The sequence below is a fragment of the Cupressus sempervirens genome, chromosome 7 (genome assembly GCF_028749045.1).
Source record: "Cupressus sempervirens isolate cs-2001-9-10 chromosome 7, ASM2874904v1, whole genome shotgun sequence".
Taxonomy (NCBI): domain Eukaryota; kingdom Viridiplantae; phylum Streptophyta; class Pinopsida; order Cupressales; family Cupressaceae; genus Cupressus; species Cupressus sempervirens.
Genome location: NC_143124.1, coordinates 502,930,010 through 502,946,945, shown reverse-complemented (window position 1 = coordinate 502,946,945; position 16,936 = coordinate 502,930,010). Strand labels below are relative to the sequence as shown.

The 16,936-nt window shown below is 37.5% G+C and overlaps 1 pseudogene; it reads left to right on the top strand.

Annotated features, from left to right (window-relative positions):
• The first annotated feature begins 13,244 nt into the window (after nt 1-13,244).
• LOC149547733 (uncharacterized) lies at nt 13,245-14,120 on the top strand (annotated as a pseudogene).
• The last annotated feature ends 2,816 nt before the right edge of the window (nt 14,121-16,936 follow it).

The window sequence follows — 16,936 nt, the reverse complement described above, 5'->3', positions numbered from 1 at the left end:
TGCAACAACCCTTAGAAAGGAAAAAGCATCAAGAAATGCTTAGGAGAGAATGCACACAGAAGCAAGAGCTTCAAGATATAAAAGACATCTTTTTATATGCATTTAGCCTACCAACTCCTAAAGAGACCAAGCCACTAATAGAATGATTGATAGATATAGTGGAAAAGGTCAGCAATGAAGACCTTAATGCAAATGCAAAACAACTAGAATGGTTTGAAAAGAAGTTTCAAGGAAAGATAAATGCAAAAATATCTAGTGAAATAGCACTACAAGAAGTTGTATTAGCAGCAAAGGTTGAGGATGCACATAATGCCCCTCCCAAAGATACTTGGAACAAGGATTCAATACAAGCCAAGATTTTTTTAATTTTTACAAGTATGAATGCACATGCCAACATCATACAAGGATTGCATAGATCATAATGGAAGACTTCACCCACAATCCGAGCAACCAATGAATCTCCAAACACCACAACTAAACAAAATGACTGACACTATGATGGAGACATATCCAAAGACCAAAATGAACACACAAGAAAAGGGGAATATTATTATCAACAAAAAATGTCCTATGGGCTTACAATAATATTATTTTGGAGAAAGAAATCCTCCACACAGTAACTTCTCTCTAACTCCACTAAAAGCTGAATTTACAATTCCAAAAATGTTCTCAAATAAGCCCCAAATGGTTTAGGGTTGGGAATAAATTCTAGAATATGCTAGTTAGCATCCACCGCCAAAATAGAAGGTTCTAGAAATCAAATTAGAAGTTGGTGTAAAATTAGAAGAATCCAGAAACGATAGTCCAACTTTAGGGAAGCATAACTTTAGAACCATAAATTCGATTGATGAATAGTTTACATTTCTAGAAATCTCTTGAAGTGCTCTATAGCCCTATGGAAAAGCTTTGCTTGTCCCCCATTTTTTGGCCCCGTACGAGGTTGTTTAGTGCCCCATATTTGACTTTGAAGTGCTCTTAGGAGGTCTCCAAAAACTAAAAAATTGCAATAACTTTGTAACCGTGAAGCCTTTTGACCTGATTCTTTTTTCTAGAGTGTTTTAAATTACAAATATAACCATCCCTCCAATTTACACCCTCTAACTCACCATAATTATGGCTCAATTACATAGTCCTATTTTTTCAACATTTACACATATCCCAAGGTGCTTTAAAAAACTCTAACCTAGAACACTAACAGTGGAACTGTGAGAGTTGAAACCATTATTTGACACAAATAAAAATGAAAACACATTAAATAGAAACTATTTCTAAGCATATTTTTGGGTGATACAGGATTGTCCTTACACCACTGGATGCTCCTGCATTAGACACACAAGGTAGATTGAAAAGTGAACCTGTCACTTTATGGTAGAAGAAAACCCAAATGGGAAACCTCCACTACTAATATCTAAGTTGAGTCCTCTATTGGTTGTCCTTTCTACTTCACTAAGTACTCTTCATATTTTCCTATTTCTGGTACTCTTTCCCACACAACTATCCAAAATCTCTTCTATCTCCTCCTTCTTAGAAGTAGGAATGGACATGGTTCCAACATCAAACCCTCATCTATGCCATCATCATGATATTCTATTAAGTCTAAAATGTTGAAGATAGGAGAAATATGAATCCCATATGGTAACTCCACCTCATATGCATTTCCCAAGTCATGTTTCTTCATAATTTTATAAGGGCCAAATTTATTCATCTTTAGCTTGTTGTAAGTACCCACTGGAAATCATTCCTTTCATAAGTGTACCATAACCATATCCCCTACTTGGAACTCCTTATTTCTCCTCCTTTGATCAACTCTAGCTTTATACTATTGATTCATCTTGGTAATGTGCGCATGGACCTCCTCATTTAGGCACTTGATATGTTTAGCAAATTCTTCTGCCTTGACACTTGTCCTCTCCCCTTGATCCATCTTCCTCAATTCTAGTGTAGTTCTTGGGCTACTTCCATACATAATTTGGAATGGTGATCTACCAGTACTCCTATTTATAAAGTTATTGTAAGAAAATTTTGCTTGTGGTAGAATCAAATCCCACCCCTTGGGCTTATCTCCCACTAAACACCTCAGCAAATTGCCCAAACTCTTAATTACCACTTTGGTCTATCCATCAAACTGCAGATGATTTGTAGAATTGAACCTCAATTCTATCCTCAACTTCTTCCATAAAGTCCTTCAAAAATATCTCACAAATTTAGTATCTCTATCAGAAACAATACTCTTTGGGAGACCATGTAGTCTCACCACCTCTCTAAAAAACAAATCTGCAATATGTATAGCATCATGAGTCTTGTGACATGGGATGAAACGTACCATCTTGGAGAACCTATCAACCACCATAAATACTGACTCATTACCCCTTTGTGTCCTTGACAATCCAAGAAAAAAATCCATACTTATGTCCTCCCAAGGCTTTGATGGAACAAGAAATGGCTGATAAAGTCTAGTATTGTAACTAAATCCTTTGGTTGCTTGATATACTTGACAACTCTACACAAGTTTCTTCACATCTTGTGACATTTGAGACCAAAAATAATGTTCTCTAGGAATGATAATGGTCTTATCTCAACCAAAGTGTCCTGCCATTCCCCCACTTTGTTTCTCTTTGATCAAGTTTTCCCTCATGGAACTCCTTGGAATGCATAATTGACTACCTTTGAACAACATACCATCCTAAATCAAATAGTCTAGCCACCTGGTTTTGTCTATAGTAGCAGGTTCTCTACAAGCCTTCCACACTTCAGCAAAATTCAGATCCTCAAGGTACAGATGCTTGAGTTCATCAAACCCAACCACTTCAACCTACATTACTATAAGCAATAATTGTCTCCTAGTCAATGCATCTACAACCCTATTAAACTTTCCACTTTTATGTTTCAACACAAATGTATAGCTCTACAAGAACTCTACCCACTTCATATGTCTCTAGTTCAATTTACCTTGGCTATTTAGGTACTGCAATGCATGGTGATCAGTATATAAGAAAAATTCTTTTGACAATAAATAATGCCTCCATTTCTTTAAGGCTTGAACTATTGCATATAACTCTTGGTCATAAACAAAATACTTGCTCTTTGCATCATTCAATTTCTCACTAAAATATGCAATAGGCTTACTTTGTTGGCTCAATACAACCCCAATGGCACTACCACTAGCATCATAATCTACCTAGAACATTTTACTAAAATCTGGAAGTGCCAACACAGCTTTCTCTATCACCTTCTTCTTCAACAATTCAAAACTCCTTGCAGCTATTGTAGTCCACTTGAACTCTTTCCTATCCCCCCTTGAGGACGAAATCGATATTTTTCATGATTTTTTTTAATCATGTAATGTGTGAGGTCTTATAGATCTCTCTCAAAAGTACTATGTTTGGGATACTCGTCATATACTTGCTAATCTAGATTTTCTTTGTATGCAAGAGGTTTAAATCTCTGGATTTATGCTTTCTTCTTCCTATCACATCATTTCGTCAGATGACATTATGTTTTCTTCTTAGCATGAAATTGGTAGAGGTGGTGTAGTTACTCTCCATTCACCTCATCTTCATTCTATTATTATTTCCCATGGTTCTAACCCCATGCACATAATTATTTGGATTTTGCTTTCTATAAATAAGCATTTCTTTGGTATAGTTAATGTTTATACTCCCAATGATGTTATGGAAAGATCTCAACTTTGGTGTTGGATGGATGACAACTTGCCTCAAGCTACTTGAGTTATGTGCGACAATTTCAATATGGTTGAGGTGGCTTCTAACAAGGAAGGTATTTTTCCTTTTCACTAAACAGTTGGGGAAAGGGAAGCATGCTACTATATGTGCAATAAATTGGGCCTTTTTTATCCCAATGCTAACCACTACCAACAAAGTGGGATCTGGCACACTTGGTCTAATTTTTGAGCTGGCTCTAACCATATATTAAAACATCTCAATTGTCCAATGATTATTGTACAATATTTTTTCTCCTTTTTTGAAGATCAAGAGTTACCTATTATTCCTCTGCCACTAGTTGTCAAGTTGGATCTTTATTCTTGTCACTAAATGCAATCTGATTTATAACTTACTACGTGCTTCAAGTTAATTGACTTTTTATAAACTACAAAATAGGGGAGGATAGTGTGATTTGAATGGTACTATAAATCAGCACAGATATTGAATATGTTTGTAGAGCATTGTGACTATGGTGTGTCTAAGTTGCGATTTTGGGAGAACTTTGTATAGCTCCCTAAGATGATGTATTTGAAATATAATCAATGAATATTATATTGTAGTAGAAAACTTATATGTGATGTTATTTAATTGTATTTTGACAGAGCTTACAAAGAATTCTTTAAAGTTCATATTCTATATTTTTTGTTTATATGTTCAACTTAGTTTGTATACTTTCTTTTTTATTTGAGCACACCATTTTTAATGTGACTCCTCTGCATCCTATAGAAATCACATGCAATCACTATTAAAAGATTAGTGAAAAAAGGTAGTTGATTGAGTTTTTGCTATGCTAGGGTTTCATGTGTCTCTTGTTTATGACTCTCTATCTAAGCTTTGCTTATGATTTTACCATTTGTTCAACTGCATTTAGTGTAGGAGTTTTTAGGGCTAGTTTATAATGACCTCGAGCAATGTCACAGTAGTTGATATTGGTGCTTGTGCTGCTATTTAGAATAGCCATGGTGCCTCCATTGAACAAACGTCCTGGCAAGTTTGTCTTGAAGGTCTTCCATGAGGTAACCCTCTACAAGAATTTGATGTTGCATGTCAATGGTTAGAACAACATACATTGATAGGATATTTTGTGGGTAGGTCTCCTCCTGAAGTCGTGCTCAGAGAATGGGTTACCAAGAGCTGGACTCCTCATGGGGTTTGCCTTGAAGCTGTCAAAATATTACCAAATGTTTTTTAATTCCACTTTGCTAACCCGTCCCAAGCCAATGCATTCTTGGCAAAGTTGTTAATAAGGAACATGATAAGTTTTTCAATGCTCGCCCTTAGAAACGTGTTTGTATTGAGGTTGATCTCTCCAAAGATCTCAAGGATTTTGTGGAGATTTAGGTTGGTTCCCACACCTGCTCTCAGAAGGTTCTTTATTTAAACCTATCAAACACGTGTTATAGGTGTCTGTCAGTAGAACACAAGATCAAGGATTTCCCTTTGGTAGTGCCTAGGGTTAAACCCTCACCCAAGGACACTCCTATTAAGCTAGCAAAAGGAAAACAAAAAGATGAATGGACCATAATTGGGCACAAGGCCAAGGCTTCCTCGACCCCCAAATAATTGAATATTGTATCCACTTTTGCTCCTCCTATGTAGAATGGAGTGCACACCTCAACCATTGTAGGGTTGATGCCATTTTTACAGGAGCCAATTCCTGTTGTTTCACATATTTCAAACCCTATTGTTTTGCAGGGGATCAAGGCGGCTGTGAGGGCTACCACTCCTATTGTGGTTCGCACTTCGCTTGTTGCATCGTCCGTTAAGACACAAAATTTGTGATGTTCTCACAGTCCTCCTGGGCATGCTGAGACGCCAGAAGAGAAATGACAAGTCATCACTCCCTGAGGGTTTCCCTCTAATTTCAACCCAGTTTCTACCTTTTTGCAAAACAACGTCTACTCCTACCTTGAGGAAAAAAAAGATATGGATGAGTTTTCATGATTTTTTTATCATGGAATATGCGCTCGGTCTTACAAATCTCTCCCAAAAGTACTATGTTTAAGATACTCGTCATAGACTTGCTAATCTAGATTTTCTTTGTGTGCAAGAGGTTAAAATCTTTGATTTTATGCTTTCTTATTCCTATCGCATCATTTGGCCAGATGACATTATGTTTTCTTCTCAGCACAAAACTGGTAGAGGTGGTGTAGTTAGTCTTAATTCACCTCGTCTTCATTCTATTATTATTTCCCATGGTTCTGATCCCATGCACATAATTATTTGGATTTTTCTTTCTATAAATAAGCATTCCTTTGGTATAGTTAATTTTTATACTCCCAATGATGTTATGGAATGATCTCAACTTTGGTATTGGATGGCTAACAACTTGCCTCAAGCCACTTGGGTTATGTGCGGTGATTTTAATATGGTTGAGTTGGCTTCTAACAAGGAAGGTATTTTTCCTTTTTGTTAAACAATTGGGGAAAGGGAAGCATGGTACTATATGTGCAATAAATTGGGCCTTTTTTACCCCAATGCTAACTGCTGCCAGCAAAGTGGGGTCTGACACACTTGGTCTAATTTTTGAGCTGACAACTATCCCATTTATTTTACTATATCTTGGCAAACTATTGTCCAACAATTTGTCAAAATGCAATTTTTCCTCAACACCTTGGTGCTTATGCATACTTCCACTATTGCTTACATCCTACATGTCTGGAATTTGGAGCCATGACCCCACTCTCAAATAGGTTGGATTCAATGGTGGTGACATAGTGCAAGGTAGGAGAATCCCCGAAGGAGATGTCCAAACCCCAAGCAATAGCCACATAGAAAAAACACAATAACAAGCAACACAATGCAAGATCTGATATCAATCACAACTCTGTATTCATATAATAACTAATTACATGCAATATGCCCGATTGTAAGGCCTTCTGGGTTAGGGCCAAATACAAAAAATAATTACAAAACCAATTATGCAAGATCCTGCAAGATCCAATTACCACATGCCAAGTCAGCTAGTCCAGATCCTCAAGTAGATAAGAACACCAAGAAAAATTCACACTTGTACCCTTAGGTCCACCAAGAAATCCTCTGGTTCTTAAGCCACAGCCCTAGCTCTTCAAAACTTGCAACTACTCCTCATACCCTTCTCCAAGTTGGAATGATAACATCTACCTAAAGACTCTACAAAACCCTTTACTTATACCCAACTAAGTCATAAGTCGGCCCAACTCATTACGGACTAAATTAAATCCCTTACATTAAATATAGGTCGAGCCACAAGTCAGCTACAACACTAAATTAAGTACCCATACAGAAATTAAATACCAAAAGTCGACTCATAGACAACTCAACACCAACAAAACCAAGACCAAACTAAGTGTCAGCAAAACCAAGCCAAGCACTAGTAAATTCCCAAGCATTACCGAGCTCCAGAGACCATGTCGAGTTCCAAAGACCATGCTGAGTTCCCAAACCATACCAAGCACTAGTATCTACCGAGCTTCACAACTTTAAGCCAAAATCCTTCCAAATATGCAGGATTAAAAACAAGCCTAAGATGCTCCTACATTAGACACTCTAGGTTTGAAAAGATGTTCTCAATAGCTAGAAGAACATCTTCTCGAATTCAACACATAAATCCCAAATTGGTTCTTCACATACATATCCGCCAAGTCCTCAATTTGTACACTCTTTCCTTTTTTCTTCTTCAGCTTCTTCACATCCATCCTCAATGTGCTACAGTCTACTTTCCATGTTGATCTCCGCCAACTCAACTCGCCTGCCAATACTCAGGTTCCTCCTACCAAGTTCTGCATTCTGTAAAGGAATCAGGGAAAACTTCCTGCCACCTTTCTCAATGGTAAACACAATCTTGACACAATCATGCATAGCCCTGCAATCATACTGCCAAGGTCTACCAAGCAACACATGACAACTATTCATATCCACAATATCACACAACAATCGATCCTTATGCTACCCAATCTAGAAATCAACAAGGCATTGCTCCCTCACTTCAAAAGCATGTTCACCTTGCAACTAGCCAATCCTATAAGAATAAGGATGTCTTACTCTCTTCAAACCAAGTTTTCCAACCATTTCCTCAGTAACAAGGTTATTAGTACTACCACCATCCACAATCACCTTACAAACATTGCCACCAGACTTACAACAAGTCCTGAACAAACTAGTCCTCTAAGAAGATTCCAATGTCCTCTCACCAACTAGTACTTGTCAAGCCAACAAACTTTCTCCTTGCTCAAGCTGACTATCTTGAACTACAACATCATTCAGAATAGTGGTTGTCCTACTAAGTGGACATCCAAAAGATGTATACCCTTCTTTACCACATCTGAAACAATTACCTCTGAATCCACCTCCATCTATTCTTCTTTTCTCCTTCCTCTTCTCTATCTCTTTGTAGTTCTTTCCACCAAAGAGTAGCATGTCTTTTCAACTTAGTTTGTGCCAACCTCACTCTAAGTGGATCCTCAATATCCTTAAGCTCAAAGTAGTCTTCTAATTCACCAATCCAATCAATTAGGTCTTTAGAAATCAAAGTACCTTAGAAATTAGAAACCTCTATCTTATGCTTCAGCTTCAACTAAGATTTAGGTCGAGCAAACTGACCAACCCTAGTTCTAATAGGTCTCTCCACACAATCAGTTCTGTCCTCACCACTCAATCCAGCAAATTAAAAGTCTTTGGCAACTTCCTCGTAACTACCTCCAATACCCACATGCCTAGGTACACCACCTAAAGCAGTAATAATTTCAGCAACCATGTCACTCTTCATCAATGCAATCTCAGATCTAAACTTTGCTCTTATCTTCTCTTAAATCCTTTCTTTCATAGCATCACTAAGATCATCAATTTTCCTAGGGTCCAATCTTCTTGGAGGCATCTTCCAAAATTTTAGCACACCCTAAGCAACCGATGCACCGATCCAGAAAATCAATCAACTACAAGATCAACCTCCTCTACAAGTCTTGGTGTGCTTCAGTGATCTATCAATACACTCAAGAAAATCCTTCACTCTGATACCATCTAACACAATGCAAGGCAGGAGAATCCCCAAAGGAGATGTCCAAACTCTCAGTAACAACCACACAACAGAAACATAATAACAAGCAACAACAATGCAAGATCTGATACCAATCCCAACTCTTTATTCATATAATAACTTATTACATGCAATATGCCCAATTGTAAGGCCTTCCAGCCTAGGGCCAAACACAAACAACAATTACAAAACTAGTTCTGCAAGATCCAATTACCACACAACAATTCTGCTAGTCCAAATCCACAACTGGATAAGAACACCAAGAAGAATTCACACTTGTACCCTCAGGTCCACCAAGCAATCCTTTGGTTCTTAAGCCTCACTCCTAGCTCTTCAAAACTCGCAACTACTCCTTGTCCCCTTTCCCAATCTAGAATGATAACCTCTACCAAAAGACTCTACAAAACCCTTTACTTATACCCAACTAAGTCATAAGTTGTCCCAACTCATTACAAACTAAATTAAATCCCTTACATTAAATATAGGTTGAGCCACAAGTCGGCTACAACACTAAATTAAATACTCATATATAAATTAAATGTCAAAAGTCAACTCACAGACAACTCGGCACCAATAGAACCAAGACCAAACCAAGTGTCAGCAAAACCAAGCCAAGTACCAGTAAATTCCCAAGCATTGTTGAGCTTCAGAGACCATGCCGAGTTTTAGAGACCATGCCGAGTTTCTAGAGCATGTCAAGTTCCTAGACATGCCGAGCAACCAAAGACCATGCCGAGTTCTTAGATCATGCCGAGTTCCTAGACTATGTCGAGCACCAATATCTACCAAGCTCCACAATTTTAAGCCAAAATCCCACCAAATATGCAGGATTGAAAACAAGCCTAAGATGCTCTTGCATTTGGTGGAATGATGTTGTTACTAGAACCACTAGGTTTCTTTGCATTTGTGGGAGGCAATTGGTCGTTTTTAGGAAAAGATATTATGAAGCCAATACTAAGGCTCTTAGGAAGGCTTCTAAAGCTCTTACCCTTAACCCATTTGATTCTAATTTTCAAGTCCAGCTTGGCAAGCTTTGCCATGATAAATAGATTGTTGATAACTACGTTGCTCGGGGTGCCCAAATGAAAGCTCCCTTCATTGGTTGGAGGTTGGTGATAAAGTTTCTAAAGAATTCTTCCAGGCTCTTAGAGCTTATCATACCAACTTTGGGATTAAAAATATTAAACATGGAAATACTATTATTTCCAATCTCCTTGACACCCTGCAAGCTTTTGTACATCATTATGAAAATGTTTTTGCTTCATAGGAAAATTTGGTTGCCCGAGAGGAAGCTCTTAGAAAGTGTATTTTTGTTACTCCAAACTGCCTAGCGATCGAGCAATGAGCTTTCTGTGAACAACTTTTCACCATCAGGGACCTCAAGGAGGTTGTCTTTTCTATGGTAGATGACAAGTCCCCTAGGTGTGACAGGTTCCTCGGTGAATTTTACAAGCACCTCTAGGAGTCTATTGGTCAAGACCTACACAAATTTTATCTTGAAGCATATCACGCTAAGAATCTAGGAGCCATCATTAACAAAGGAAACATTAAATTCATACCTAAAGCTGGTGACCTTGAGGATATTTGCAACTAGTAGCCCATCACCTTGCTTAATGTGTCATACAAAATCATTGCTAAGGCCTTATCTCTCAAAATTTGGCATCTTTTTCCCTTAATTGTTTGACCAGAGAAAATTGGTTTTATCAATTTCAGGTATATTCTTGACAACATCATTGTTGTTTGGGATAGCATGGAGTGGGCTCGCAAGTCCAATCAATAAACTTTGGTTTTGAAAATTGATTTTGCTAAAACTTATGATCAAATTGAATGGTCCTTCATTTTGGCTATGCTCTAGGCTTTGGGTTTCAGCCCTAACTTTCTTTTATCTGTGGAAATGCTTTTTGGAGATGCTAATGCTTGTATTACCATTAATAGTTCTCAATTTGAAGCCTTCAAGCTCTTTCGATCTATCTCACAGGGTTGCCCTCTGGCTCCCTCTTTGTATGTTCTTGTTGCTAAAGGGTTTGGTTACTTACTTGCCTACTTTGTTTCTTCTGATTTGGTCTATGGCATTTCCTTGCCTGAGTCTTCTTCTCATCTTGTCAATGGTCACTTTGTTGATCACTGTTTTCTCACTATCTTGGAGGAGGAAAAAATCACTAATGCCTTGCAATGCTTGGACACCTTTTGTCAAGCTTCTGGTTTAGCTATTCAATGGCACAAGAAAATGTGTTACAACCAATCTTTTCATTCAACACTGCCCTAGCTTGCTCAATTCAAGTGGAAATGAGTTAGTTGCGAGGAGATATTCCTCTTTCTAGGCACACCCTTCACCTTTCAAGCTTCTCTAGTGGAATTGTGGAATGTTGTGCTCATAAAAATTGAGAAAAAGTTTGATTACTGGATTACTGAACCCCTTTCTCTTGCGAGGAAATTCAAGATTTGCTCGAAGGTGTTGGTAGCTACTCATGTGTATTACTCCTCTTAATGGGCTCCTTCCAAAGCCTCCTACCTCAAGTTGGAACGTTTGCTCCATGACTTTGTTTGGGCTTTTGGTTTTGATCATCATGGCTTTGACAAGGTTGCTTGGAATTTTCGCTATCTCCCCAAAGTATCTGGAGGTCTTGACCTTCTTTCCACATAGAAGCATTACGGGCTCACTCTTTGTGCTAAGTGCATTATTCATGCTCTCACTAGTGATGAAGCTTGGAAAGTGTTGGTTCGGCACTGTATCTCTTTTGGATTTCTTGTTAACAGGCCTGCATGGAATGGGATTGGTCTTCAGAACCTTATCATCATGCGGCAACTTGTTCAGATCTAGGGCTCTTTTGTTAACAAGAGCATTTCAAAAGCTTGGGGAATTGTGAAGCCTTAGCTTCGTTACGATGGTGATGGGTTTTGTGATGGGCTTTCTTTGAATTAGCAAAACCTTTGGTGGTCCTCGTTGCTTACCATGTAGGGTGTTCCTCTAGCCAAGACTCATGGCGCCAATGTTTTGCATTTTTAAAAATGTGGCATCAAGACTCCTAAGGACCTTTTTTCTAGGATCTCTATGAGTCTCAAATCTTGGGAGGATATGCAGGTCCAACTCTGTCTTGCTCATCTAGATTGACAAACTTTTGATCTCCTACTCTCTGTCATTCCAGATGATGTGGTTCACAAGGTGGGAATCCAGTCTGTGTGACCTTGGTGGAAAGACTCGAAGTGGTATCCTGCCATGCCCTTCACTAGTTACAAGCCCAACTTAAGGTATTGTTGGCTTTCTCCCCATCTCCCTATGGTGGATACTCTCAACTAGTGTTGGCATCTTTAGTCTTCTCCTTAACATTGGAGGGTGTGATTTGATACTATTTGAAGTGCTATCACTGAGCCTTAGATTGCCCATTTTTCTTGGTCCCTGCTATTTCAAGGACTTCCCCTTGGGCCGCAACTCAAGCATATTGGTGTTTTGAATCCTTGGTGTCCTTTTTGTGGGCATCTCAAGTCATTTTTGCATTTTTTTTTGGTTTTGTAGGCATGCTCTGAATTATTGGCAATGGATACATAATTTTTTCGAGCCCTTTAGGCCAGGACCCTTTTCTTGGCACATGATTATGCTAGGTGATTCCCCTAGGATTCTTAGGCAATTTGCCCAGATCTGGCATACTTTCAAGATGGAGATTTTGTTTACTTTGTGGAAGGATAGGAATGTTGTTCTTTTCACTCACAACATTCTTGATATCAATATTGCTATGTACACTAAAGCATGCATTTGTAATAATGTCATGTTGCAGATTTAGGTCCAAGCCAAAAAGGTGGTGTTAGAGGTGGCCCACCTTCAGGAATTTCTCAATCATTGGGGTAATGCACCTTGCAAGGTTGCTAGAGCTCCTCCTGACTCCTCGGCTAACCACACTCCGCCCCAAGGTCATAGTTATTATGTTCACTGCTCACATACATCGTGCTCGCAAGCTCCCTGCCATCGCTCTTCTAGTGGTGGCGATGTTGGTTGGTGGTGCCACTCGGCTTCTCTGCCTCTCTACGGTTCTGGCTAGTCCCCAGTTACTATGGCTCCCCCTCATGTTGCTCCGCCTGGCTCTGGTGGCTCCGAGTGGTCTTTCCCCAGCCTAGATATTGTTATTTCTCTGTCATGGGCAGAGGAGAAAGACAAAGAAAAAGTTGCTGATGATGACGATGTTGATGGCTAGATTGGTCTTAGTCCTCAGCCAATCTCAGGGATTCTTTGGATTATAATGATCCTGATGGTCCACCTCACTTGACTGACACTGCTCTAGCGGGCTGATGGAGTTGCTTATATATTTTTTTGATGAATAGTTGTTGATTCAAATTTCGGCCATGTAAACTTTCGTAGGGTGATCTTGTATCCCCCAACTCATTTTTTATGAATTTGTAGCTAATACATTAATTTATTAATAGAGGATTATTCATCAATGAAAGAAAACGTTGTTGATATTTGTGATATTTAATGGCATTAACGCTTGGGAAGTTAGCGTGTCTATTTTTTGGTCATGTCCTTTTTAAGTGAAAGGATTCTAAAGAAAAACTACAGGTGTCCACCTTATATAGCCGATATAGAAAAGAAGCCAAAGCTAATAGGAATCGACCCTGTGACACACTAACCACTAACAGAAAATAGCTGTTGTTCCGACGAAGATTCAGAATACAACAAATTCACACCATCAAAGATCAATGAATTTCCAAACTTCATATCTGCTCCAAGATACCACAGAGCTAAGTAACATTGGTATAGATGATTCAGTGCCATCTTTGAGAAGTGAAGAGGAAATAGATCAGAATGAACCGTATGGTGGTATGCTTAATTCAAACTGTGTTGGATCTCTGCCAAAGATTTTCTTCTCAGAATGGCTATCACTGTCATCAACAAGTCATGAGAATTCAGAGCAGAGCTACTCTGTTCATGATTATGATGTGTTCCAAAACATTGTATTTCCTTGCCATGATAATTTTACAGGACTTTTTGAGACTTCTTCCTGTGATATCGTTCCCCAACTAAAGTTGGAATTGGGTAAAACAGTCCTCCATTGGTGAAACTGAAGACTACTTGTCCAAACAGTACATGACCCAGATGAAATCTGATTTAGTTTCTGCTAATGTGGGATTCAGTTGTGAGGATATTTATGATTTTGGTCCAGTTTCTGAGTACCATAATACTGAAGGTGATTATTACAGGTAATTCTGTCATCGTGTCTGATATCTCCATCAACCAAGAAACATGTCATGTTACTCAGTGAAGACAGAAGTTAATATGGGTGTGAATAGTCATGCTGAGTTCTTTCGGGGATAGTGGAAGAGCTAGCAGCAGTAATAGTAGCACCTATAATAACGTCCACGAAATGGACAATGCAGAACTGGTTTCGAGATAAATGTTGAATATTGGGGATTAGTAATAATTATCTTGGGATTGGGCGGAATAAAAGGTGAAGCAAAAGAATTTCCAGATCCAATGCCGTGGAAGTCGCTATTTGTCTAAAACGTTTAATTTGTAAACACATCATTTTTCGTGTAATTTGTCTAAAACGTTTTCCTGTATTTTGGAATGCTCTGTTTTGCCCTGTTTTCCTGTCGCTATTTGTTTTGCCCTGTTTTCCAGATTCAATGCCGTGGAAGTCGCTATTTGTACACAGATCATTTTTCGTGGTATTTAATTTAATTTGAAATAATTTTCTTGTTATCTGTTAAATGGATGTGTTGATTCTGTAGTTTAATGCATTTGCTGGTTTTGCATATGTTTGTGGTTTTATCTCAGTATTTATCCAGTACATTTCAAAAACACTGATTCAATTTTATTTGAATCAGATCAAAACACTGAACTTGAAACAATTTTATTTGCTTTCTCTTTCAAGACAACCACAGATTAGATTACTGTTTCATATACTTCATCGTATTCTGTTGTGAGTTGCATTGAGTGTCCTTTCATTTAGCCTTTTTACCTATGAGCTATTCCACCAAAGTTTTGGTAAAGCTCTTGATTATAGTTGGATATTGCTTAACAGTTTAAGAACCAATGCCATCACTATAACAGAGAGAGCAATGTACTTCTGATCAGCAATTAACTTTGCTGATTGCCATGACATACTTGTGTAGCAATTTGAACCCTGGAACTTTAGCGGCAACAACATTGAATTTATCACCAATCATTTAGTTCCTTTAGAGTAATGTCCATTACTATGAGCATGCACAATTGGGTAATCAAAACGAAAATATAGATTTAGGGACGCTCTTTTAATTTTCTGGGTTTAATATTTGTTTGTTTGGTTCTGGGATGGTCTGTACGGTTTCCTTGTTTAATTTTGTTTGTCCATCATTTCTAGCTCGCCATAGCAATAGGCTTCTTTTAAGGGCGTATACCTTGTTTTGACACTTATTTAGGATACACATATATATTTCTGGCTTATTTGCAATCCTTTTATTTCCCTTCTTCCTGCAGAAGTATGATGACAGGTAAAAAATGTTTCACTCAAGTATTGGACTTTCCAATTCAGCAATGTTTTAGGTCAGAGACGATGATGATTACATTTTTTTCCATCATTTTGTTATCTGTGAATTTCATGGCCATGCCATGTGTTTGATTTCTATTATTCTACTCATCTTTTATCTAATAAAAAGGTTGCAAAATGTGAGAGGCCGACGTCCCAGATTTGCTCCACCCGAGAAAATTAGTCCTTCGAGATACATGTTAATGCTATTTATGTAAAAAGTTAAAAGACGGGATCTCCCGATTTGTTGCACCCTTAAAATTAGCCCTTGTGGTTTATATTATTAATGCTATTTGAAATTAGATTTGAAGTCAATGAAAAAGATTATATACCAAGAAGTTCCAAATGGATTGGGGATTTATTTTCTCAAAAGAGTAAAAATAATATCTGAAAAAATTATTATTTTGACATGAGAATTCTTATATCGGAATTTGACAATACATCCAGCAAATTATAAATGCATATTACCTCCTACATGGCATAGATACAGTGTTCTAATTATGCTGGAAGACTCTCTTATAATACTTAAACTATGAATTCTGCACTTTTTGTTTTTGATAGAAGCAAATTATGGATTGCTGTTTGTGCCAAAAGTGTGCTAGTGCTATTAATGTGCTATTAATACGCTAGTTGTTGTTCAACGAGCGATTGCTACTTTTAATGATAAAAACAATGATGTTAACTAAAAAGCTTAATAATTAAGCTTTTATGCCCTTATTGATCTTGTGTTGAACATTAATAAATTTATCTTATCTTATCTTATGCTAATAGAAAATTTAAAGATAGATAAATAAGACATAGAACAAAATCTCCCAATATACTTTGCACAATATTATTTTGCTCACAGCTGTCAGACTCCCAAATAACTTAAGAAATTGTTATTTTGATCACAGCTTTAACTCTCTCAAAAGAATCTATGAAAGTTAGCAATCATCTGGATATGATTAATATTTAGTTGTTACGGCTACATTAAAATGATTCTTTATGTTCAATGACAACAAAAGTTGTAATGAGGTTATTCTCTTTGGGAGCTGTTCTTGTCCAGGCTTTTATCTTGGATATAATGAGCTGCTGTCTGCTAATTTTTATGAAAAGGTTTTTGGGCTGCCTCCAAGGCGATCATACATATTAATACACTTCTTTAATATTATTGTTCTTATTGTTTTTAATTATTAAGAGACAGAGAGGGAGGATATTGTATTAAAAATTAAAAATATAAGGACTCGAGCCTCCACTAAAGATAAAACAAGCAGAATCATGGTTTGGTTTTATGAAAAGATCAAAATCAAAACTTAAAATCTAAAATCAATCCTGATTAAAGGCAGCAACTACATACTGCTACAACTATAATTAAAACTAGTTTGAGTTTTAAAAATGATAGAGAATGTGTTTGCCCTGTTTGTCTTGTGCAGTCTTCCTTTCTGAATGGAGAATAGGAATGCATATTAGGAATAGGAATGGTTATTCCACTAACAGCTATTTTTTGGAATGAGTATAAGTTTATTTTAGAAGCAAATAAGAACATGTATTCTTATTCTCTATTCCAATTGACAAACCAATCAGAATTCCAAAATTTCTTGAACAACATATGAACGTAACTTGAATTCAGTGCAGGACCAACCATATGTCTTGCAAAATTGCAAAATTAGATGACGTTCCATACCATGTATTAACACAAAAGCAACTCTGAATGAGATATGCTG